The following is a 25,838-nucleotide window of genomic DNA, read 5'->3' as shown; positions in this document are numbered from 1 at the left end:
TGTTTTTTTATCGTGGAAAAACAATCGAAAAATTGGATACCTTAAGTTAGGTAGAAGAATATAAAACGGAAAACTCCAAATCAAACCACTTAACTACTCTTTTATAGTTTTTAAATTTCTTATACGCTATTTCTTTGGGATCCGTTTCCCATCATATTATGCGAGCACAATAAAAATGTGTATTAAACCTGGTGATTTATGACTCAAGCAAATTGTATTCAGTTCGAATGTGTGTCAGCGCGCATCGGTCGAGAGGTGTAAAAGCGAATACATTTTCTTTGCTCCAAACACAATGTTTATTTTTTTACCGGTTACCATATATCATTGTCCAAAACATTAGCTAGACTGTGAGTTCCGGCTTCATTGTTAGACCAAATTTACACGAAAGATGTAGTATATGTGGTTTATCGTTTAGTTATACGGTTTTTCAAAACTTCGCCCTCGTGGAGACAAAAATATTGCACAGAGCATACGCGTGTGACTATAAATGCGTATCTATACTATGTGTAAACATAATAGGCATATTATTATAATACATGTAAAACATTAAATGTAAAATATTAAATGCATGGACGTGCTAGTATCGTCACGTGAAAAAATTTATCAGATATTGAAATTCGATTGTGGGTGGCCGAGAGTGGATTGCGGGTGCAGACATCGATTTCTATTGGGTCCATTAATTTTTCAGTAGCCTGTGTATATGTGTTATTTTGTTGATATTGTGGCAAATTATTATTGTTGTGTGTGGCCGATACGGTGATGAGGGAGATGAAGAAGAAGAAGAAAAAGAAGAAGATGAAGAAGAAAAATGATTAATAATAATAGTCATAGTAAAAAGAAAAAAATCTATCGTCTCGGTGTAACGAGAGACGGGATCACTGTGTACGGCCGCGGCTCAGACATGAAAATTAAAGATATTCGTCGTGCATGCACGCATGTTGCACCTGTATATTATAAGAAATGTCATTTCGCTGTTGTGTATGTAAAAAACCGATTATTGAATTTATGGAACGTACGTGCCATGTACACATGGATAATAAACCGAATTAATTTTGCTGCTTTATACGGTCGTACAATAATAGACGATATCGCGTGTTGATTTATTGGATTATACTACACGCATGCACGAACCGATCGACCGAATATATTTTTAATAAAGATGTCTATCGACAGCGAAAACTTCAGTCTTACAATAACCTTATATGTTTTTGCTTTTTTATGATAACCGCTGTAGTAATGTTCAGCTGGATGTCGTGGGACTAAGAAGATAGGACGAATAAGCGTTATGAAACGTGCGATGCGCACACACATAGTGGGTTGTGATACACACTTGCTGGCAAGGATTAAGGCGGTTTAATTTCTTCGTTAATTATTTCATCCACCGTATGCCGACATCCTTAAATCCCGGTGAGGGAGTAACCCTCCTCAATTGAATGAAATCGCGTCACTCTTTTTTATATCTTACACCAACCGTTCTAGAACTTAGGGCTACATGAGTGTAATTTAGGGGCTTCGCGGAGTTATCTGATTTAAATGAAATTCAAACATTGTGAACATTTCAATTTTTATATTTATATAGATTGTTTTTAACTGTATACAAATAAGCACATGCATTAATTTATAATTATGGTAGTTCATGGTAACCTAATAAATGAAAAAATCATTATCATTGTTTGCAATGAAATTTATCAATTACTTGGTAGTATTAATATATTTATTTTTAATATTTGCATGTATATGGCGTATATCATAAATATTATAATATAAAAGCATAATTGTAAAGTAACAAATTAAAAACCAAATGATTGATACATATTTTTTATGAGTTCTAGTTTAAAATTTACATTTCTGGCATTTGAGTGTCATTGGTTTTTTTTTTTTAGCATTTCAAGTGCTCCGTGGATAAAATAGTTTTAAAACCAATGACCTATTCAGTGTAACTGGCATATTATAATATTTTGATGTATCGCTTTAGAGCACCGAGATGACATAGGCCTTCGCGAAAAGATCTTCTATCCCGACAAAAGGGCTCGCGAAATGATTATTTTTAGAAAAATGTGTTGTGATACTCGCCATTGATATTCATGGCAAAAACGTGCTTTTGTTGTCGCCACGCAATTAAAAATAACGAATGGCCACCGATAATATGGAAAAGTAATCGTATTGTCAAAAAAAGAACAAGCACGTAATAACAATAATAATACAATTTTATTCCGTTCAAGTAATGTAATCTCGGATTTCAATATTATATGGCCGTATTATTGCTGTGGTTCCGGTTGCATTTCATCGATTATCGCCGTTAAGCCAGTATTCCCTGTTATGTTATTATTTTTATTATATAATATAATATATTATTGTATGAATGCTGCAATTATGTTATATACGATGCCGTTATTAATACGCGCAAGATTCGGCAGAAAATCAATGTTTTTTTATTTTATTTTTATTTTGTGGGGATTCTCTCAGATACGCCCCATTAGCGTTTTGGGTTTCTATATTTATTTATTATTTTTATTGTCCCGCAAGTGCGACGTGGATAATTGTGTAATTAATTTCGGCCCTAAATGGAATGTATTTATGTCGGAATCAACCTTGCGCAGGTTGCTATTTTCGTCGAAACAACGCTAATATTTAATACGCGTTTGGGCAATAATATTATGTAGTATTCATTCATATTATTAAACTGTTGTACTTCTTCCGAATTTTAATGCATATTATTATACACTTGGTATATTCTATTTATATATTTTACATTGTACGAAGCACTTTGTTCGGACCTACGACGCATATGCTATAATTAATACGGCTTTTCAGACGTTTAATTACTGGCATTAAATTACTTTATTGGTCGTTTCATAAAATAAATGAATTATTATAACTAACAATTATATATTTTTATAAATTTTATAAATATATCTGAAAAAATTTAGATATATTTAGGTATTTAGGTATATTTATATTATCAGAAATGCCACGTGAACAATTTTTAGTATTATGAAGTTTAAAGTTTTGGGTCCGTATAAAAGTTTTGTTATAATACAAAGTGCTTTGGTTTTTAATTACAATTAGGTATTATGGTATTATATAATAATAATAATAATAATAATAAATGAAATTGTGTTATGCGTAAAATTAAAGCGTAAGGTGTACGAAATAGTTATAATAATATTGTGTATTCCGTGCTCACGATGGATGAATTATATTGTACTTAAAATCACACATATTATTCATATAATGTTTGTATCATGAATGTTGTGAAACTCGATAATGATGGTATATACTTAAAGGGGGCCGTTCTATGGATATTAACATAGACGTAAACTGAAGGGATGAGAAGAGGCAACTGCCTTCTATAAAAATTTAACGGAACAGTGCCCCCCTTGGTATTTTGTAAATTAATTAGAAATATATTATAAAAAAGGCATTTTGGTTTGTTAGAATTATTTTACCAAGAAAAGTATAATTTTATGAACTATTAACTATAAAAAAAAAAAAAAAATTAATGGATTAATCAAAATGTATTTGTTCATTGGTATTTGCCATTACTCCATGATGGAGATTGAGTATATTTAATCTATAAGTATACGGTATATCAATATAAAATAAAGTTTGCCTCCCATCTCATAAAAATTGCCCAAGTTACGTAAATGGATATTAATATACTTGATATCGAATTTCTAACTATTTCCGTTATGTTTTTTATTAATGTTTGAGAAACGGTCGACATAGTTTGATTAATGGGTTCAATGTATGAATTTATTATATTATCAAAACAGCAGAGAACTTTGAACCTATTTAACCATAAAATACATTTTATAATTTATTTAAAGTAACTCGTTTTAGAAGCAGGTAAGATGGTTTTTTATGAATAATGATATTCATAATAATGATCAACTAATATAATAGTAAACGTTTCGTAATTATTATGTTATTGTGAATTTAAGAAACTAAAAAACAAAAACTAAATTAGTCAATTAAACCATGAAAAAACTAACATACTCAATAAATTCCAATTGATGTGTTGTTTAAACTAACCTACTTGCGTTTTATCCCTTGAACACGGGAATAATGTTATAGTTACTCGTATAATAATATAGGTACCTAGTAATAGTAATAGTATATAATATAGAGTATATATAATATATAGTATATATAGAAGTGCTGCATACATATATATTCAAATTTTCCGAAGGTAATTATTTACAATCATTGTAGTGTGGACACCAGATGTAAGGTTCCATTATTTTTTATTTTATTTTTAGTCGTTTTCTATCATTACAAGGAGAAATTTATGAACACACAAAAATAAAAAACAAAATAAACCATTGTCACATTAAGTTTATAATCCAAATTTATGTACATATTGTCTGCGATTTACCGTCCGGGAGAATCAATTGCTTCGGTGTAATTGATCCCCTCCCAAGTTTATTCAGTTTTCTATGCCTTATGATACATGCACATACATACACACACTCTTATCAATTTCTTTATAAAATGTCGTCGGACAGTGCAGCAAAGTGAAATTAATTTTCGTTATAAAAATACTGGAAAACACCCGTTACATTTAGGTCTACTGCTACTTATTTACTGGAAGTAGAATTATCGCACTCACTAGTTTTTATTATGAGTATATATTTTTTTAAATATCATATTCATTGTTTGAATTTGAAACGTGATTATTATACTCATCCATTGTTCCTCTTCAGGTGTTAAATGGTTTTTCAAACGTATAGTTATGGGACCCTTGGAATCTACACAGTTTGTAACGTTTTGTCCCCAGAGCTATGGGATAAATAACGACATATAATGTATTCAATGTGTGAATGTATATCATTATTCACGAAAAGTGCAATAATACAAATAAGATAAACGTGGAAATGCCATTTTTCCCAAGACGGATGGGATCATGCAAACAATACGAGGCAAGAGGTGTGCGCGCAGACCTTATCGTGCAAAACCAGTGTGAACTGAACCGTTTTCATATAGGCTTACGAAACATGTGATGATAAGCTCGAAAACATTCATGACGTTAAAACCTAGGTCAAATATATCGTGGTTGAGTATAAAGTGTTCTATTTTTAGAATAGTTATATTAGGCTGTTCACAACATTATCAGTTTACAACATAATTTTGTCAAAAAATATTACCTTTTTTTTATCTTTTTTTCTCCCTTCGAATATATTAAAAACAGTACACAGAAAAGCAATGTAGTACATCATAATTTTGGTAATTTTTAATAGTTTATACAAATTGTTAAAAACACAGTATTTTAAAAATATTTATTTTATTTCGAGTATGTACAAAACCACTATCACGAAAGAAGTTTCATTGGTTTCAATTTTAAAATTTATTACTTGAGTTCGTATTTTGCTTTGGCTCAGATGAGCTTTATTTTAGTCTTGTTCTTCGTGTGCATGTTTATTAATTATTTATGATGTGAGATTATGCTTTAGAAACTCCTATTATTTATTTTGTTGCATATTAAATCCGCAACTTTATAATGAGCAGGTGTGCACGATTATTCCTACAAATAGTTGAAAAAAATGTATGGTTTACAAAATAGATAATAAATGAATGGATAGGACATGCCTATACTAATCTCATGTGAGGCGAGGTTCCCGGAATGGCGGCCAACTGAGGCGAATTATCAATATTTATGTTATCAATTATTTACATTATCCATTTGCAGACTGCCGTTGCCCGTTACGGTTTTATAATTTACTGTATACTTAAGTACTGAGTATATTGTTTGTGAATCTGTAACTTAAATATTAGAAGGACAGTTTACTTTAAAGTATTAATTTGTACAAATAGATCGTGGAGGACTTAGGAAAGCTAGTATTGACGTACAGACTATATGCATAGAAACAGAAAAAATGTTCAGTGAATATATAAATGATTTTATGAATAAAAAAAAAATGTATAAACTTTTTAGTAACCAAAGTTAAAACAAATTTGTTTAAAAAAATTTCAATTTTTGAAAACATGCAATGTGTCAACGATGAATCAAATGTGCTGTTTGACCAAACAATTCAATTTGATACACATTATGATGAACTTATTACTACCAATTATAAAACTTACTACAAATTTTACATATTTATTCACGAGGTCAGGAAATGAATGATAACATCACAATGCGTTCAAAATTTACAAAACTTATACATTTTAGGCATAAATAAACTACAACTTTTTTTTAAAAATGTTGTTAAAATTAATTTTAAATTTATAATGTTATAAATAAATTATAAATAAAATATTATCCAAATGGTTTATTCATTCATGTTCATTCATTTCAAATCACCTCAGTTAAATTTACACTTTTAAAGAATAGAAAAAAAATTTGTGTCATGGAAAGGAAATCAGTTTCTTATCATTTGTGAACCAACTATACATGGGTTTATGGCCTATCCATTCATTTATTATCTATGGTATACAATTTATGAATTTTATTATCTAATATTTATTTTAATCGATAACTAACGGCATTTTCCTTCGTTTCTATCATATATAATGAAAAAGTCAGAAAAGTCATTAAACACATAAATGAAGCTTTTTCGTTTTATTGTATTATTATGCATTAAACAAATAAATTGATCTTCTGATTATTATTGTACTAGTTAATTATTAGAGCAGCTATTAGATAGCAAATTTTCTGCATTGGATAAAATGAAATGCTTGCATTCCGGAAAAAAAATTGAAATATAATATACATCCTACTAGGATATTATTGTATATAATGGCGAATTTAATTTGCATATTTGATATTGAGCCGGGAAGTTTTATAGGTATTTATCTCAGGTTTAGTAACAATTTAAATGTTTTTAAGCTCTATCTCACATAATTATACCACGATTAATATTATATATCCTTTATAAGCTGACGACTATAGCTTAATGATAATAACAACAATAACCGTAAAAAGTATACCAAAAAGAGATCTGTGTGTCTATTGTTAACTTTGTAAAGTCAAATATAACGCATTTAATAAGAATTGAGAATGTTTCGTGCTGTAAACTATGAACTCGATGATACAGTAAACGTCAAAACGTGAGCGGGTACATGACACAATAGCTATGATTCAGGAATTGATGATAATTATCCTCGGAAACGATTAGTATAGACATTCGATGCATGGTATATTTCGTAGTGCTCCGTAAAGATTGTCTGAGATAGCGTCATTGTCTTCGAAAATTGAAAGTAATACAATAATAATGCAGTATAGCGTATAAGGAGAAATAATTTTATGCATGTTGATGATTAATGCGATCTTAGAAATGCGAATACGGCAGCTGCTGCAGATAGGACTGAGAAAAAAATAGTAAGAAAACGTGTGACGTACTGACGGTAATAACATTGTTATTATTATTAACATCGTTATATTATTACATACATGAAAAACGATGATTTCCGACTCGATATATGACTATGGCTACATCATACAATGCTAAAACGGTGCGCGAAGAGTTATCTTATCCGTACAGCATCGAAGCGATTTGGTGTAGTGGTAGCAGACAGTGTGTTCGATTATTTTATAACAGTTGGCGCGTGAGAGTTAATCATTTATTTGCAATTTTCCGACGAAAAGCGAACAGAAAAGAGGGAAAAACAAGAGACAGGGAGAGGTAGTGAGTTGGATGGTTCGAAGAAAAACAATCGGACGAGAGATTGTAGTGGTATTTATTATTTACCCGGCTGCTGTTCGTCGTATACGGTGTACACAATATTTTATTATTCCTCGTCTTACAAATGGAATGCGTTCCGATAAAAAACTTAATAGGAATCAAAAAATCGCGCACGCTACCCCTTGCGTACTTGCGCTCGGAATTTATTATACTCGCGCACGCCGTTAAGATAAAAAATATAATACAATTTACCATCAAACGGTTCCGAGTACCTTAATTATATACACGCATGCCCATTGTGCAGTTGTGAATCAATATCAAAATATTCATACATATTCAATTTTTTGATACATATACGATAAAAGAAAAGTTTTATTTTAGTTTTTTGGAAAGTTTTTCGACCTCTATAGCAGTGCATACACCCTCAGGTAAATGCATTTATACAGATTGGAAAGGGGCGGTGGTACACAATAATTGTGTTGGTTTGTTAAACGTTGATCGAAAGGTTGATGTAATAATTGGCGTGCATGCTTAAAAGTGAAGCCATATTTATATTTATTTATGAGTTGGAAAGTTGTAACCAAGAATAGAGGCTATATCATAGAAAAATTGTTTTGGCGTTGAAATGTATTTCGTGGTAGCTGGAATTATTCGCATCGTAGTCTGTCGGGAAAAAAATGTGGACAGATAGAAGATATGCTCTTTTAATTAATTTACATAATCTTCCTTTAAGATAGCTGCAGAACTATGTACATTTACACAGTAAACTTTTGAAAACAATGCGAAAAAAGTACATAGGAGTCAAAGTTCAATATCATAATTACGAAACATACTATCTTGTACATTTAATATCCCATTGTAGTTGTATTTACGTTTTTTCGGATTTTTGTATTACATTATATTGATATAGGTCTTAAATGAGAACTTAAAAGGTTTACATGCAGTGTATGTAATTAATTTTATATATATTTTAACTGTACATGTTCAAAAAAAATCCTAAGAATCGATAATTCTGACTATACATAAAAACATATATTTATACATGTATACTATTTTATAACTATACTCATAATATACTCACGTATACTCAGTTCAAGTCGTCTTCTTATTAATCTACCAAATTCCTGAATGGTTCACCCTCTTCTACATTGTTTCAAGAATAATAAAAGTTCAATAAAATACCTCAACGAAAATATACTGAAATGTACATCGGAATAATGCATATTACGTTTTAATAAGTATACTCGTAGTGTATAGTATTTTATGTTAAACACACACAATTTATATTATTTAAATACTCCTTAAAACAATAATTATTAATCAAAAGTACTTAATTGCCTGTTTGAAATATTTTTATTTTATTGTAATATCATGCATTGTACACCTGTTTTTTTGATGTTCAAATTTTATTTTTTAAATTTAATATTTCAGGGGTATAATTTTTGTTTTTGATAATCGTATAAAAGTTAAAATAAAAATAAAAAACTTTCACTCAATCGTTTTTACTATTAATCGTAAATCATTGAAATATTTTGAGGAAAAATTTAAAATACTGTTTTATGCCTTAAAATAAAAATACAAGTTTGCCAGTAAGAAATAAAAACAAAATATTGGACTAGTTCCTTTTTTTGTGGTAGTCATGTGCTAAGCATTCCCTAACTTCTTTAAAGAAAAAAAAATGCTTCTATGTAATTTCCAGAAAAATAATCATTTAACTCCACATATACGATTGCAGTTGAAAAGTTTTACCGATTTGAATGTGAGTGAAATTCTTAATAAAATTGTTTTTGTTTCATACAAACCGCATATTCGTAATAAATAAGATTTTCAAGCAAAATATGCTTCATAACTATTGCTCGTATTTCAATAATCTTATTTCTTTCATGTTCTACCGAGTATACCAAGTATGCCCTTTTTTTCAACAGCTGTCTTATGACTAACCCCATGTCCATGTGTAAAGTTTAAAAAGTCGATTAATATTTTTGAGTAAAAATAAATAAATAAAATCGTCTTTCAATAAAAGTTATAAAAGTCCGTTATGAAATCATACAAGTAAAAGATATGTAAATGAGACCAATATGAAGTTTTCATGATGAATAATTTCATAGGCATGGCCCCTATGATAAACTATGTATATTTTTATGTAGAACACGTGTTATAAATTTACCTCTTACTATTCAAATATAATCAAATATTTTTATTTTTCTGTTCACATGAGAAATTCGTAAGTTGGATAGTGATTTAAGGTGGAGTTACCAGAATTCGAAGACAGTTGATATCTGTATTGATATACATTCACGATTTTGTATCAAAATTTAGTTTTTTGGAATTTTAAATCTTAATTTCAAGATTAAAAATATGTTCTTTTTTATTTTTCCATAATTTTAGTTTATCAACCTTAAAAAACCAACTCTTAGTCTTATTTTTATATTTCATGGATTACTTATACCTAAATTTTGTTATTTAATAATATGAGAGGATAATATAAAAGGATACTATACTATAAATATATACATGTATATCATATATAATATATAGGATTATTTAATAATGAGAGGATGTTAAACATAAAAATATGAATCATTTATTAAAATAATTTTTTAGATTTCTACTTCTAATGAGTCCATAAATCTATTTCATATATTTTTTTTACTCTTTAATAACATACATTATTATACCAGACTATGTTCATATTTTTATTTTATTTTTTTTATACAATCTTAATTGTTTTTGATAGGTAACCTTTGATTATTCGTAAAACAACGTGGTCAGATGTTTCTGGGATATGTACATTGGGCCACTAGAGAATACCGATATTCTTAGAAGTTATTGTCAACTGATCAGTGTCCAATGTCTTTTGGGAGTTAAAACATGTTTCTAGAGTGTAGAATATCTAGGATTTTTCTATTATTTTTGTTCGTTTTTAGAGGGTTTTATTTTGCTTTTTTTGTGATAAAACTGAAGAAAAAATATTGTAGTAGTAAAATAAAAACGGCTGGTAGAAAGAAAAAATAAATAAAATTAAAGAACTTGAAAGGAACGTGATGCAATTTAAAAGTATCGATGGTGTGTGGCCTAATGGGAAATCGTTCTTCCTTGCGCGTTTTCATTGCATTCATACACACACACAAACGCACACACACACACATGCATACATATACACACCATAATTGGACTAGAACAATATTTCTTATACTTTTTGAGATCATGGAACACTAAATACATTTTTTTATGTAGAACCTTTATGAAAATAATATTCAAGAAAAAAAAAAGGGAACATCGATAATCGGTAACATACATTGAAATATTGTAAATACAGCAAAATATAATTAATTTTTTTATATATAAGGTATTATAGAATTCAAGAAGTAACATTATATCTGATTTTAATAATAGGGAAAATAATTGTAAAATTAATGTCTGAATCATAATGTCATAATATGATAGATGAGACTGAATGTGACTGTATATATTATCAATGTATAGAATACAATTTGATAATGAAATTCTTGTTGTCAAAATAAAATCTATCCTATTTCAATATTAAGTCTTATATGCACTGACTGCTGATAATCCACATAAGTACGTTGAAGGAAAAGGAAGTACGACTCTAAATGCTTCTTCACATAACACCTCGTATAAAATGTATTTGTTGTTATTTCACAAATCTGATTAATTAACACGGGTTTCTATGCATTTAAAATATATTTTGTTTAATTATGATTATTTTACAATAAAAACTGTGTTAATTAATCAGAAATAACAAAAAATAAATTTCACCTTTGTTTATTCTGAACAGTTCTCATACAAATTAATATATACGTGAGAAATGGAAGAAATATCTTAAAAGTATTCATTTTTAGATTTGAAATAATGTTCTAAAGATAATTATATATAAATAATAATAATTTATATAAAACCCAGGTATTGAAGATAGAAAAATAATTTCAAAACATTCTTTATTTGGCCACTCCAAAGAGAACACCTATACTAATTTCCTCGACTATTTCGGGAATACCCTGTATATATATATATATAATAATTACACACATACAAGTGTTACTGTAAAATATATTTGTGTTTAATATACGTGCTTCCAATATCGATTTGCTAAAACGTCTATACACAGGAGCTATGATGACATTTCCGATGCGTTTCTTTCTTTTATTCAAAATCCAGTTTTTTCTAGACTTAAGCTCATTTTGTTTTGACATGAGAGAATTATTTCACCTATTTAATCTACAATATCGTCGATTACTACAAAGTGTTGTAAAATATCGACAGTTTCCTTATTATAATTATTTTAATTATTTTTGATATATTTCTTATTACACAATGCAGTTAGCATAACCTTTTCATTTGGAATTTCATAAATTTCAAACATTATCCAATATATGCTTGTTTTTAATTGCGTGCCATATGAACTGCTCTTTTTTTTTAAAATACCTATGTCAGATCTACCAAATTTTAAATATTATCATGACGATAATTTCATTTCAACGAAATTTTTTGTATTATTTAAAGCCTGGATAAACGTACACGTTAAAATATTGATGGGCATGTGGCTTTGTTCAAAGTTTGACCATTCAATCAGTGCCAAAAAGAGAAATTTGACATTTTATTAATTCATTATTGTGTTAATTATACCTGTCCTACGTTTTAGTCCGAAATGTCAAGTTACATTTAAATTCTGATTCCAATGGTTTATCAAATTTAGTAGGCAAAGGCATGTGTCATTTTTTCTATTCAAATCAATATATAATATGTACACACCACTTTAAAATTTTGAAAGAAGTTTATAAAATATCTCTAGTCAAATATTGTTATAGGATGTCTAATGTATTAATGTTAAAATCAAAATCAAATCCGTTTTATAATTTTATTATAACTACTTAAAATCAATATCTTTTTTACTAATGTTTCAACTAACATATCCAATAGGTGCTATAGCTGATATCAATACTATTTACCATATACATGTACCTTATATTATTCAATAAAAATTAAATCCAACGTGTCATTTAATTAGGTAAAATTTATATATTGTTAAAATTCTATAATATCAGAAAAATTCATTGGGTTGATGTTCATAATTAAAATATTAATTTTGGTCCACTGTAAAAACTCGTTTCTAAATCCTTCTTCGAGCAAAGAATAGTATACTTTAATTTATTTACTTTTGATGCAAGACCATGTAAAAAAACTAATTATTGGTTTGCTGTATTTAGTTTGGAAATACATTTACATTATGGTACAAAATTAGTAAAAAATATGATTTTATAATCAAATAAATAACTAGCATTTCTGTTGTTGTTTTAGAAACATATTTCTAACTCATTTTAAGGGTCGTGTTCCTCGAAATATTAAATCACTAAAAAAACACTAAGAACATTATGGTACACTGTTGTGTTATTGGTCACTACAAAGTGAAAAAACAAATGTCCAGAAAATAAAACAAACATTCCATGCAGCTGGTATGTAAATAAATTATAATGATGCACGTCATGAGGAATTATTAGTGTAAACGATCGTTTTTGTCCTCCAGTTTATTACAAAATAATAGTAATAGTTATAATAGTAATCATAATTATTATTATTATTCTTACTATAGTCCGTACCGGGTGTTGTTAGCATATTAGTGTTGCAGTATTACCAGTTTCGATTTTAATAAATGTAATTTAATTTGCCTAGTTAAATGTTATATTGTCCATAATGTAATTGAAATCTGAAAGCGCATTAAAGGTATTTTCTTTCGTTATTTTTTAAATAAAACGTTAATTCTCCATTAACCGATAAAGCTCTTTAAATTTCTTTACATGACAGTCAGAAGCATTAATGCTTTTGATATGGCTCTTGTGTGAAGAAGGGAGGAAATAAAAATGCCCCTTATATAATATATCTGTGATTTCAAACAGACGGGCATATTTGTTAGAATTAAAACCATCGCCGTTATAAATAAATTATTTGACTAACTTAATATACACAACATAATAGGTATATGTTTTAAATATGTATTTTTTTTTTAAACATACATATTTAATATGGCACTGAATACTACCGACCCAAACGAGCCAAGTGAAACGTTTTAAGATTAATGAAATGCATAAGTATTAATTATTTATGTCCGTTTATTAACAACGATAATATAACTGATTTAACAGGATGGTCTAGGTTTTAACATATTATTATCATTTTTAACATTATTTGTATAATATTAAACGAGGCAGAGGCTTAAAATAAATTATTTATAATTAATTATTAAGAAGATCGTAATTTAAATGTTCCCGTTTAATACACTTAATGTAATACGTTTAATGCTTTCTTATCATCATACCGATTTATTTGTGAAGACATATTTTTAAAACTGTAAGAGATATTTACTAAGGAATTATTATTTGATATTAGTACATTTATGTCATTTATGTTAATCGTAAGTACTACTTTCGACAATTAAGTTCCATATGTGATTAAGTAACTATATACTAACTACCACTAATTTCCAATCAGTCGTACATGAGTTATCGCTCGTTATATTATTAAAGGATTGATATTTTTCATTTAATTCAATATTCTAACGTTTTTTTATTTATCCATTGTAATGGATACGTTTAAAAATTTAATTATACTTTGAAATATCTTGCGAATTGAATAAAAAGAATCATTTTGTACACACTCATGGCCAGGTTAGGCAAACACAAAGGTTTTCAATTTACGTAAAAAATATATATATATATATATTTTCCTAAGTCTATTTCTATACAATGTATCTCTGTATGTAAGTTAGGTTAAATGTAGCCACATTATTGTGGTTGTGATGACGGCATTGTTCATTTTTAATCCTGCTGATTAAATCCATTTACCTATATGCATTTATGTTTATATATTGTATTGTTATCGATTTTCGTCAGTATAGACCGGCAACGAAGCGAACGAACGGAGCAACTAATGCCGTTGTGGACAATATATAATCATACTGCAAAATACTAATAAATGTATACGAATTGTGAATTTGTATGAGTATATAATAAATATATTATACGTATACTGGAAATGTGCAAATATAGTCTTTGATAAGAACTTCTAAAAGATTTAGCTTGAAAAAAAACGAAACATGGAGGATTAAATTTAAGAAAACATTGCCAGACAGTTAATCCGTCGCTGGGTTCTCGCTTATATTAAATATATATATTTACATCATATTTTATACGCCTTCTCTCTCCCTCTTTCTTTGTGCCATTTGTCTCTGTTGCCTGCTTGTTGTTTGTGTTTTTAAAAATATATACTTTAGTGACTCACGTGACACGGTGTCGGTTAAATTCTAATAGATCGTCAAATTTGAACTCTGGCTAGTCACTGACTGTTATTACTTTAACAAAGGTGGTAATTGTATTATCATAGTTGTTTCGTCTTTTATTCCTTCCGAGTAACTTTATAATTAATTCAACGTGGAATATAAATGACTTCAAGTCAAAAAAAATTTACTACACAAGTTAACCTAACCTATATTTTATATTTTGTAATCTAATAATTTAGTTTTGTATAAGCTACTTTTTTGATTGCCATTCAAATTTTGAACTTAGTTTAGCTGTCAAAATAACACCTACAGTTTACCGGACTGTACGTCCCTTGCTGCTTACTACGTTGTTAATTTTGTCTGAAATCGTATAATAATATATTTCACTTTTACATTGTAATCATAACGTCTCGAATACCTGATTTATATATATATTTTAATGTACTCAATTTTTTATCGTCAATATCTTTATCTATACATTACAATTTTAGTACGTCATATTATGACATGTAATATCTCTACAATATTATGCGAAAGGGCAACGTATGTGATTATAATTTTACATGGTTAATTCTGTCCGATCATTTTTGTCGAAAAAAAGAATTTGATAAACATTTACAAGTTTTCGCTGCAAAGATATAACCACTCGTTTACAGTAGATAGTTACTATTTGACTAAATATTCATGAAATTCCTGTTTTTATCGATATTTTATCTAAAATAAAATGTACGTATCGTATCTAGCGCTCAACTTCAATCTTCTTTTTAAAACTCATGTTATTGATTTCAAAAATTATACTGGCTTTCTAAATTAAATATCTGTATAATACATTAATACATATATAATTGTATTATTGTAATGTTCATGATAAAAGCATAATAAAAACATCTGCGTCACCTTTGATTGGACGTTTCATAACATTTGTAGTGTTTTTATTGTGTACGATTTATTGACAAGTTCAAAAGATATAAAGTTAGAGTGAATGTATCATAAAAACAAAACAAAAATGATATCCTGATTGGATAAAATATTTTTTTTTTTTTTAGTGTATTCACTATAGAGCTGTTTATTTTAGAAAATATATATGCTTCTGTACTGATAGCATCTATGTATAATGTTACGTGTCTGACATATGATGTTATATGGCCAAATATTTTACACGACGAAACGTGAAAAATAAAACATATTTTTTGTTACAACAAGTAAAATAACCCCGATTAAATCGTTCTAATTAAGTCATTTTCCATGTAATGTCGTCGATAAAAAAAGAAAGTCTCGTGATGCCCTTACGCATATGATTTTATTGTATTATTAACTATAGTTTGGCCGTTGTTGCGCATCATTTAGAAGACGTACGGCGGTCGATGTACAAGTGCGAACGTAGTGGTAACGATGTGGATCACATGGTGCATTTTACATGCATATTATTATAAATTATAATTATAATTTATAATGATAAATACGCGATAATCGTTGTAATAAGATTCTACTATGGATCTCGCGATGGAATTGGACATAGTTTTTCGTCTAATTTCAGATATTTTTTCTCCTTGTCGGTAACCGCCACTGTCCTAAGTTGAAATGGCACCGCCACTGGTTTATTTTAATGCCATGTGGGAAAATATTTTATTTTTTGATTGACGTCCATGTGTTTTATTACACACAACTGTCAACGTCGTGACCCATCAATCCTTTGGCCCACAGAATAATATTGTCACTAACAAAATTTTTACTCCGCTAACGTTACGTCGATGGTTACACGTGTGTAGTAGATCCTATTTGGAAATGTAATACCAAGAAGAAAATCACAAGAGCAGTAGCTCTAACCCGTGCCAGTGTAGGTATAGCATAATATACGCAAGCGTGGTGAAATTATTTCAAGCTCTTTGGCTCGGAACCGTCGTTGTCTGGTGAGCGGGAATAAGAGAGTTCCAATCTATGTTGTGCAACGATGTTTTTGTACTACTGTACACGCATGTAGTGCGTATCGGGTTGATTGACAGCACGGTGACGAGAAGAATTGAGTGAGAGGAAAAAAAAATATAAATAAATGCTCAACGCGTAACACGATATACAAGCTTAAGTACGTCTAGATTTAGAAAAAAAGCAGCCTGGGGTTCTACATATACATACATATATACATACATGTATTGCTCTGCAGTCGGTGAGTTTGTACATGGTACTGTGTGTGATGTCGTGGAAGAGGGGTTTACACTTGTGTGTGTTTCTCCTCAGATTTTTTTTTGTCCATACAAAATGTATGGTAAAAAAACAGTAAATACATTTAAACTGTATACGTGGTAGTATACCTATGACATATGAACGTATATAAATATTATTCGATTGTGTGCGTGCGTGTGTATTCACATGCATACGCACAAAATATATTAATATATTATTTTGTTGTATCTACCAATACTAGTATAGAGTCGCTTCACTTTGAAACTTTATTTAACGTATTTATGATTTTCCTATAGATGCGATATGGAAATCGAGTGCATACATGATTGAAGCCTCCATAGAGGACGTGGTGTTACCAATACTTTGTAGGATATTATACATTAAATTATTTGAATATACGTTGAACACAAGAGCACTTACTTTTGATGTAATACTTGACGATTTTTGACATTTTTAAATTACACTTTACAGTCGGAATAAAACACGAATGAGTTCGTGTTACTTTCTTAGGATTATTTATATAAAAACTAAATATATTATTTTCGTGATTATTCTCACTTTTAATTTAAATTTTAGTGTAAATCCATATTTTTATAACTATTAATGTCCTGAATTTCTTAAATTGAAAAAACTGAATGCCGAATATTTTGATTTGAACATTTAAAAATATCAAATGTTTTATAAAATAATACTATTCGGCATCAGGAGCTGAATATTCGATATTATTCAGTATAGAATAATTGATTTTTTTGGTGTAGAATATTTAACAAAATATTGATACCGAACATCATGACAAAATATATCATAAATAGATTGTTAAAAAATAATGTGAATACCGATAAAATTATCAAAAATATTAAAATATACTAAATAGTATTTAATAGGATATAAAGATTAAAGACGTACAACAGTATGCACTTTTCAAAAACAATTTTATTTTATAATAGATTATAAAATGTATTTATTATAATTTTAAACTGATTATAAACTGTTACTATCTATATAATAAATATTATTTTAAATTATACATTATAAATAACAAAATAGTATGAGATCCTTTTATATAATTATATACTAATTAATTATATGAGAGCTATTCTTAATCGATTTAACTTAATAACATTTTATAAAATATATCTATTGACTATTTATTATTTACTAATGTAAATGCGTACGTTATTTATATGCATAATTTTTACAAAACAAAAAAAAAAATACTAAAACACCAATGTCAAGAATACAATTCTTGTTAAATTTGCACAGAACACTTATTGAAGAATAACAATGACAAAGATTAAATTATCCAAAAATCAACTGAGAACTAAGAACTAAAATTTGAACCGCGTTAAAAGAGACTCCAGTTTCAAATGACGTTAAATTCCAACATGGTTCACGGAAATATTACGATTATTGTTCATACAAAAAAAAAAAAATAGATTCATAACTACATATTATATTGAATGTCCAAACCCAATTTGCGGAGTGCATCAAATAAAAAAGTGTTGATTTGGAAATAATTGTTTGAAAATTTTACCTGTTACTCAATCTTTTTTTGTATTTTCATTACGAAGCCATAAATATATAATTGTTTCCATAACTGTAAAGTTTGTTAATACTTTACTTTATTATTTAATATTAACTAAAAAGTTTCAAAGTTTCTATAATATATGCATCAAGTTAAAAATATAAATGCTAAAAATGTTTGATTTGATTTTTTTTTTATTTAAACATTTTTTATGGATGTTAATGTAATATTCAGTGCTTTACACTAATTAATAAAAAGGATATACAACATTTGGTATGAATTTTTTAAAAATACATGGAAGTTATATGATAAAAACAAATTCGCATATATTTATGCGTTGCTACCCATAGTGTGAAATAAATTTAAGTTACCATTCTAGGGTTAAATTGGTCGAATAGAAAATACCGAATATCAAGTACCGAATAGTAAAATTTTATTCTTGACTGAGTATTAATAAAATACGCCAATAGCCGAATATAAATTGATCTCGAAATATTGGCCGAATACCGAATACCTACTCAATATTCGATCCATCCCTAATTAACTGAAAAATTCACTCCTTGCACTTTTTGCTCTCGAACACCACGTAGAAAATAAACAAAATAGATTTGATCAACAATGATTTATACATATGGTTTTTCCGTGTGTATTTTTTTTTTTTTTTTTATATTTTTTGATTAATATCTGATCAGATATTCAGAAATATGCCATAAAAAAAAATTGAGGAATTTTTACAATGTTCTTTTTCTGAATTCTTCGATATGATAATTGAGATTCGTAACAATTACCATTATTCTTTGTCATTGGCCTTCTTTTTTAATTCATCGTCGTTCATACTCTGACTCGTGTATTGTAATCGTGGTCATCCTATGCAGTTTTTCCTTCAACCAACCTTTCCAAAATTAGTTTTAACAATCCTTCGTGTCTGACAGTAGGACAATAACTGTTACAAAATTACCGATTTTTTCTCAATTCACGGTTGAGTAGATATGAAGGTAAAAAGGATGTCGTACCTATGCTTTATATATGTTTCCTACTCTACAAGGGCGATGTATTCGTCCAGCCCCGCACATTTTCGAACAATTCGTTTCATTCTTAATTTTTCATCCGAGCGCATTGTTCGATTTGACAATTTTTAAAAGTTCACTATGATAATACGTTGATAATACGCTCTTTCGTTGATGAATTCATAATGACTTTTTACAAACAATGGGTTCGCTAATTGGACTTTTTTTCTCCCGTATACGTTTAAAAAACGGAATTATCGTGAAAGAAATAAATTTGAAAAAAAAGTCGACTTAGTCCAATGCAATTTTTTAAATATAATTATAATTTTTATTATTATTACATAGTTAAAAGGACTAAAATGTTGGATCAACGCGGAAATGCGTTTTTTTATCATAAACTTTGTAATAATGTATTAATGTACAATAATAGACTAAAAAATAATCCTACGCAAAAATAATATTCGCATACACCTAAACAGTATATTCGTGTACAGTGCACGCAATAGGCTTAAATAAGAACTTTAATTTATTACATTATTCAGAATAACGTTAACAATAGTATAAAGTAATTTTGGAAAAACCTTTAAAAACCTTTTACAAAAGTTTCCACATGACTTTATAACATATATACAGACACACACAAACACACATTCATACATTTACATGCACAAATATTTTATTATCTAGTTCTATTAGTTTTTTGATGTTGTCACATTTCGATAAATAGTTACATTCAATATATATTAGTAGTTCAAGAACGCTATCGAAAATATCGATGGTTGAAACTATAAGATGATTTAAAATTTTTTTAATACTTCTAAAAATCATTGATAAATTTATTTAAAAAAAGTTCTAATGTATCATGTAATTATTGAGTTTTGAAAATATTATAAAGCTTTATATTAAATGTTTGGAAAATCGTCTCAATCCCTCTATACCTATACCTGGTGATTGATTAAATTTTCTCTACCCAATGTTAATTAAAAATCTTGTGAAACTTTACAAAATAATAATATTATTATTGATGCAACAAAAATGGAAAGTTTTATATGACTGATGAGTGAAGTTTGAGATTATTTCTTTTAGTCATTTCGTGAAAATTTGGTTTCTAGGTAAAATGTTTGCCTTCTTGTTCACAATCTTTTTATTCTGCTATGTTCACATTTACAGACGTGAGTTTATAAAATTTTGATGACGACTAATTACATCGATAAAGTATTATCAATAATAAATAATGATATTTACAATGAATGGCATTCATGAATATTGTACATAAGCTTACATAGATAACATGGTAAATACCTTTAAAATATAATGAGCAGTAATGATCTATTTATAATGATCGCAACATTTTTTTGTTTTTATTTTCAATTTCAGTAACAAATGTAAACAGGTGTATTAATTTAATTAAATAAAATGATATACGATATTGTATGCTAGTATTGGTTTTTAATTATTATTGAATGTGTATTGTTTGTGTTAATTAAAAAATGAGGAATAATAATTAAGATCCATGATATTTTGTAAACGTCGATCTATGTTCTTTAAAGTTTCTTTGTAACAGTTTTCCTCTCTCCAAACTCACTTCATACATGTATATATTATATATAAGCCTGTAGTGAATTTGTGGAATAATAATGTGTCAAGTTCTGCGTGTACTCTGTGGGCATGTCGATCGCATAAAAATACAAAAGTTTTTCTTTTATTTTAACGATCCAGAGTTACGTCTAACTCGACTATAACACAATAACAGTATATTTTGTGTCCACGTTTTGACCGGCTATGCTCCTTCTAAACAGATTGCTGCGCTACCATCTCAGGAAAATATGACCTCCAGGGGTTGCAATTCCGAATATATTTATAATACGCATACTACCACGCATATATGACCAAGTCCAGTGGGCATAAGAGAAATTTATTATAAGTGGAAAAGCTGAAAGTTTAAAGAATAGAAAAGTTTTTTTTTAACCCATAAAATAATGTATGGCGATTATTCTTATTTGCTGTTTTCTCTCTTTGTTGCTCGTTCTATCTCGCTAGTGATTTGCCTCCGCTCCACCCCAGTGGACCCGAGGAAAAAAAAATTCGTTTCGTTTGTTTCCACAGCTTGGACAAAGTTTTTTCTTATATTTCTTTTTATTACTATTATTATTATTATTATTATTATTTTTTAAAAACGCAGTTTCATCATTTTATTTGCTGATTCACATTTGGTACTCTTATTCATCTTGTCCAAAACAATATAAATATCTGTTCAAATCCCTATATTACAATAAACGCTATAGATTCTACCCCAATGTCGAAAATCATCGTTCTATAATACTATATGACCATCTCATATCTCTTTCTGCTCAATAGCTCTACCTATGCTTAGACTGTGGTTTGATCAAGGACGCCGTGTCATCAACGAGAATAAAAATTTGATCTAAATTAATTCAGGATTGTAATGTCTTTAATTCGCAATATATTCTACCCTGGTGGAATTACTTAAAATCCATAATATACGTTTTATTAATTAAATTTTTTAACCAACTTTTATTGTTAATTTATTTGGAGAGTATCGATGGGGAATCGATGGTCGCTAAAATTGATACAACTTGAAACTAAACGGACGTTAAAGTTGCAATCCAAGGTGACAAATAATGGCGAGTAGTAAAATGTTAAGAAAAAAACATAAGCGCAGTCGTACAAAGTGTAATAACAACAGTATTTAATAAGGTCGTAAATATATTTTACTCATTTTTTTTAAACGTAATACATTTGTATTATATTTAAACTTTTTTTTCATAGGATCACGATAAAAAATAACCTTAGTAATCTACTTACAGTCTGTAAATGTTTTTAAATAATTTGAAATATATTATCCGCATCATAGAATTAACGATAATTTTATAAAGTTTTTAATAATATTACTTGTCATTACAAAATAATATGGAAAAAATACTAATATCAATTAACAATAAAATATTTAAAAAAATTAAAACTGCTGGTTGAGATAACAATGTTACTCGTGCACTTATAATATTACTAATGAGTATTATAAACACATTTGTCTTCGTAATTAGTATTTTTTGTTCAAGCTTTAACAAATAGTACTAGGTCATCACTATTAAAACTTAACTACTACGATGTTGTAAAACTATAATCCGATTTCTAAAAAAAATGTGGCTCCGGATAAAATGCGGAGAAGAAGCGAGTGAAAAACTGAAACGCGTTTAGAATATGGTCTTGAAATTAACAGAGGGAGAAAAAGAAATACATCGTCGGCCGAAATAACCAACTGGGGTTTGACGAAAGTTATTATCTAAAGGTTAAGTTAAATACCGCGTTGCATTAACATTTTAAATTAAAAGGTTAATTGAGGTTTTATGGTTGCTCTAGTATGTGGTTAGAATTTTACTTCAATGAAGTATAGTAAAAAAATAAATCCGTTATTCTTTTTAGCAGATTTCGATGAGAAAATCTGTTTTGGTAGACAAATTTAAATATTTGATAGCTTTATGGGTGTTGGTGGGTTTAATATTTTTGACTCAAGAAAAGTAATAAAATATATATAATAAAGGGTTATGTCATGAGAAATTAAATACTTTTTGGTCGATGATACGAGATATTTATTTTATATGGATGTCAATAAACCATTATTTTAAGTTATTAAGTTATTAAGTATTTTTTATTTTATTCTTATTTGTGATATACACGTGAAAGCACACATGCAGACGCGCCGTACAAAATTCTTTCTTTTGTTTTGTTTCCGCTTTTCTGTTTTTTTGTTATCTAAATTTTGGTAACATGTGTCAGAAATCGTTGACATTTATGTAAACTTTAAAAGCCCTTAATATATAAAACCAAACTTTCGGTTGCCATAAGGGCATTATTTTTATTCTCGATTTGAATTTGATGACCATGACTGAAAAATGTACACATCGCTAAACACATTGTTTAGATTTCATAATACGTAATAATAGTTTTCTACACACAACAATGAATATTGTTGTCCCGAGTCGTCACAGTATTTGGCTTATACAAAATTCTGAAAAATAAAATTACATAATATTATCCGTATTTGCAGCACTAAAAATGGCGCATAGTTGCACATAATACTGTTGTGAATATTTAAGACGCCTGATGAAGCAATCGTTCGATCATAAACTCAAACGTTTTACTCGTTCGGGATGAAGAAAAAAATACAAACATCTTTATTGAAAAATTATTTTTCCCGAGGATAGACAACGTATAACATGATCCGCTCATTATAGTATAATTACTCTTCTCTATCGTGTTTATGTGATAATGATTCGCCTTCGCGATCCAAGAGCGAAATCGAAATCAATGAATGCTTCTGTGGTATTAATCTTCCGACGTCACCCAAAGTTCTGTCTGTTGTAAAACACTTACTTGTGAAAGGTACACACAAACTTATATTATGGGGATCTGATAAAACACGTACACCACACTGGTATAGCCACACTAGCTTGGCCGTAAATACTTAATGAACGGCCGAAGTACATTGATAAGTATCTGCGGTAGCGTGTTGGTAATGGTGGTAGTGCATGGTTTATCCAGTAATTTCCAGTGAGTTTCACGTTTCACTTTACGAGAGGTGTGTATATATATAAATATATATATACAGACACGTGAGGATATAGTCCATATGTTTCAGTGAACAATCCACCCTCTGCATGAACGCGCACGCGTGCCCCACGGAATATCGGCTTTTTCACTTGACGACCCTCGTCTTGCATCAGCTGGATGATGGACCATAGATTCCGTCGAATAAATCATATGTGTATTTTCTTATCGTAAGTCACACGTCTGTGCGCTTTTCGTCCCCCTGAATTCATAGTGTACATCAAATATCGTCAATGCTTTTGATGAATCGAATAACTTCTCCTTTTGCGCCCACGCTTTGGGTACATCGTCTTTTCGTTTTATAATATGGTGTATCTTTACACCAGCATAAACATGAAATCGAATTCGCATGCTTTTAGAACAGAAGTGGAAATCAAGTATTTTAATCATAATATATATGAACAACATAAACCCGTGGCGCCGAATACAATTGTAATGAGTCTAATATTAGTATTGTTACTGTGAGAGGTTTTTCTTTCATATTGGTTGCAATATTGCACTAGTAAAGTATTGAACATGATTCATATAACAATTGGCGTTTAAATGTTTGATAACACTCCTGACTTTTTCAGTCTAAAGTTAACCTATACAATTTTAACGTATTGTCATTTATATCTAATGGATTTTCTCCATTTTCCTTTTCCGCTGTCCATAAATATCATAACACTCTTCGTGACAAAGTTGAACTTTGCAAACAAAAACAATAACTACAAAGTAAATAAAATATAAAATAATCCCAAAAACACTTAAAAATGCTTATTTCGATTTTTCTGTTTTGAGTGTTTTTAAATAAATAATTTTAAAAAAATGCATTGAAGTCATTTTTTAATTTTATATTGTCTTATACAATTAAATTAAAATACATTATTAATTTTGTATTCAATAGGCGTAATATATGCACAAATACGCGCTTATAAACTTATATATTTATTTAACGTATCGTCTGTTGTTAAAAAAAAAAAAATCCACTTTTAAAATAAAATATAAAATAGCTATATTTTATTATTTTATATTTCAAAATATGCCATTATATATGTATTGTTTTTAACTATTGATACCTCGTGTTTTGTAGTTTCAGTTTTGTTAATTTTATACTAAATCAAATTCATGTAAAGTAAATAAATTCAACAAATACGAATCATACTGCCAATAATCACTATCATGCATAAAACTGCACGTGTTGTTTTTCCTGATTCGATTATTTAAATTAATTTTGATTGAAACCTCTGAATGTATGCAAAATATATCTTAATTATAATGTGAAAAAACATACCTTACTGAGTTTCGAAAAGTCGAATAAATAGAGACTTGGAAAATAAAGCCGATAAAATTTTATTCCAGCGAATCAGTGAGAACAAAATCCCAAAGGTGTCTATTAGATAATTTTTTTTCACCATCGATCGTCATTGTTAAACGATACTGCCGCAGCTACCATTTTTCAATGTTTTTACTGACACCATAGATAACAACAATAACAATAATATTAATTATTAACAATAATATAACAACAATATATGTGTACCGATAAGGTTTGTGACGCTTAAGCCTTAAAGAGTTGACTTCTCTTTGCTTTTCCT

General features: G+C 28.6%; 1 protein-coding gene across 6 annotated transcripts in view; it reads left to right on the top strand.

Annotated features, from left to right (window-relative positions):
- The window catches only part of LOC112683261 (RNA-binding protein Musashi homolog Rbp6), a 433,196-nt gene that overhangs the window by 182,140 nt on the left and 225,218 nt on the right, over positions 1 to 25,838 (top strand). The window lies entirely within an intron of this gene.

This window comes from Sipha flava, unplaced genomic scaffold (assembly GCF_003268045.1).
Source record: "Sipha flava isolate LNK unplaced genomic scaffold, YSA_version1 222_pilon_pilon, whole genome shotgun sequence".
NCBI classification, from domain to species: Eukaryota; Metazoa; Arthropoda; class Insecta; order Hemiptera; family Aphididae; genus Sipha; species Sipha flava.
This window is presented reverse-complemented; position numbering and strand designations above follow the sequence as displayed.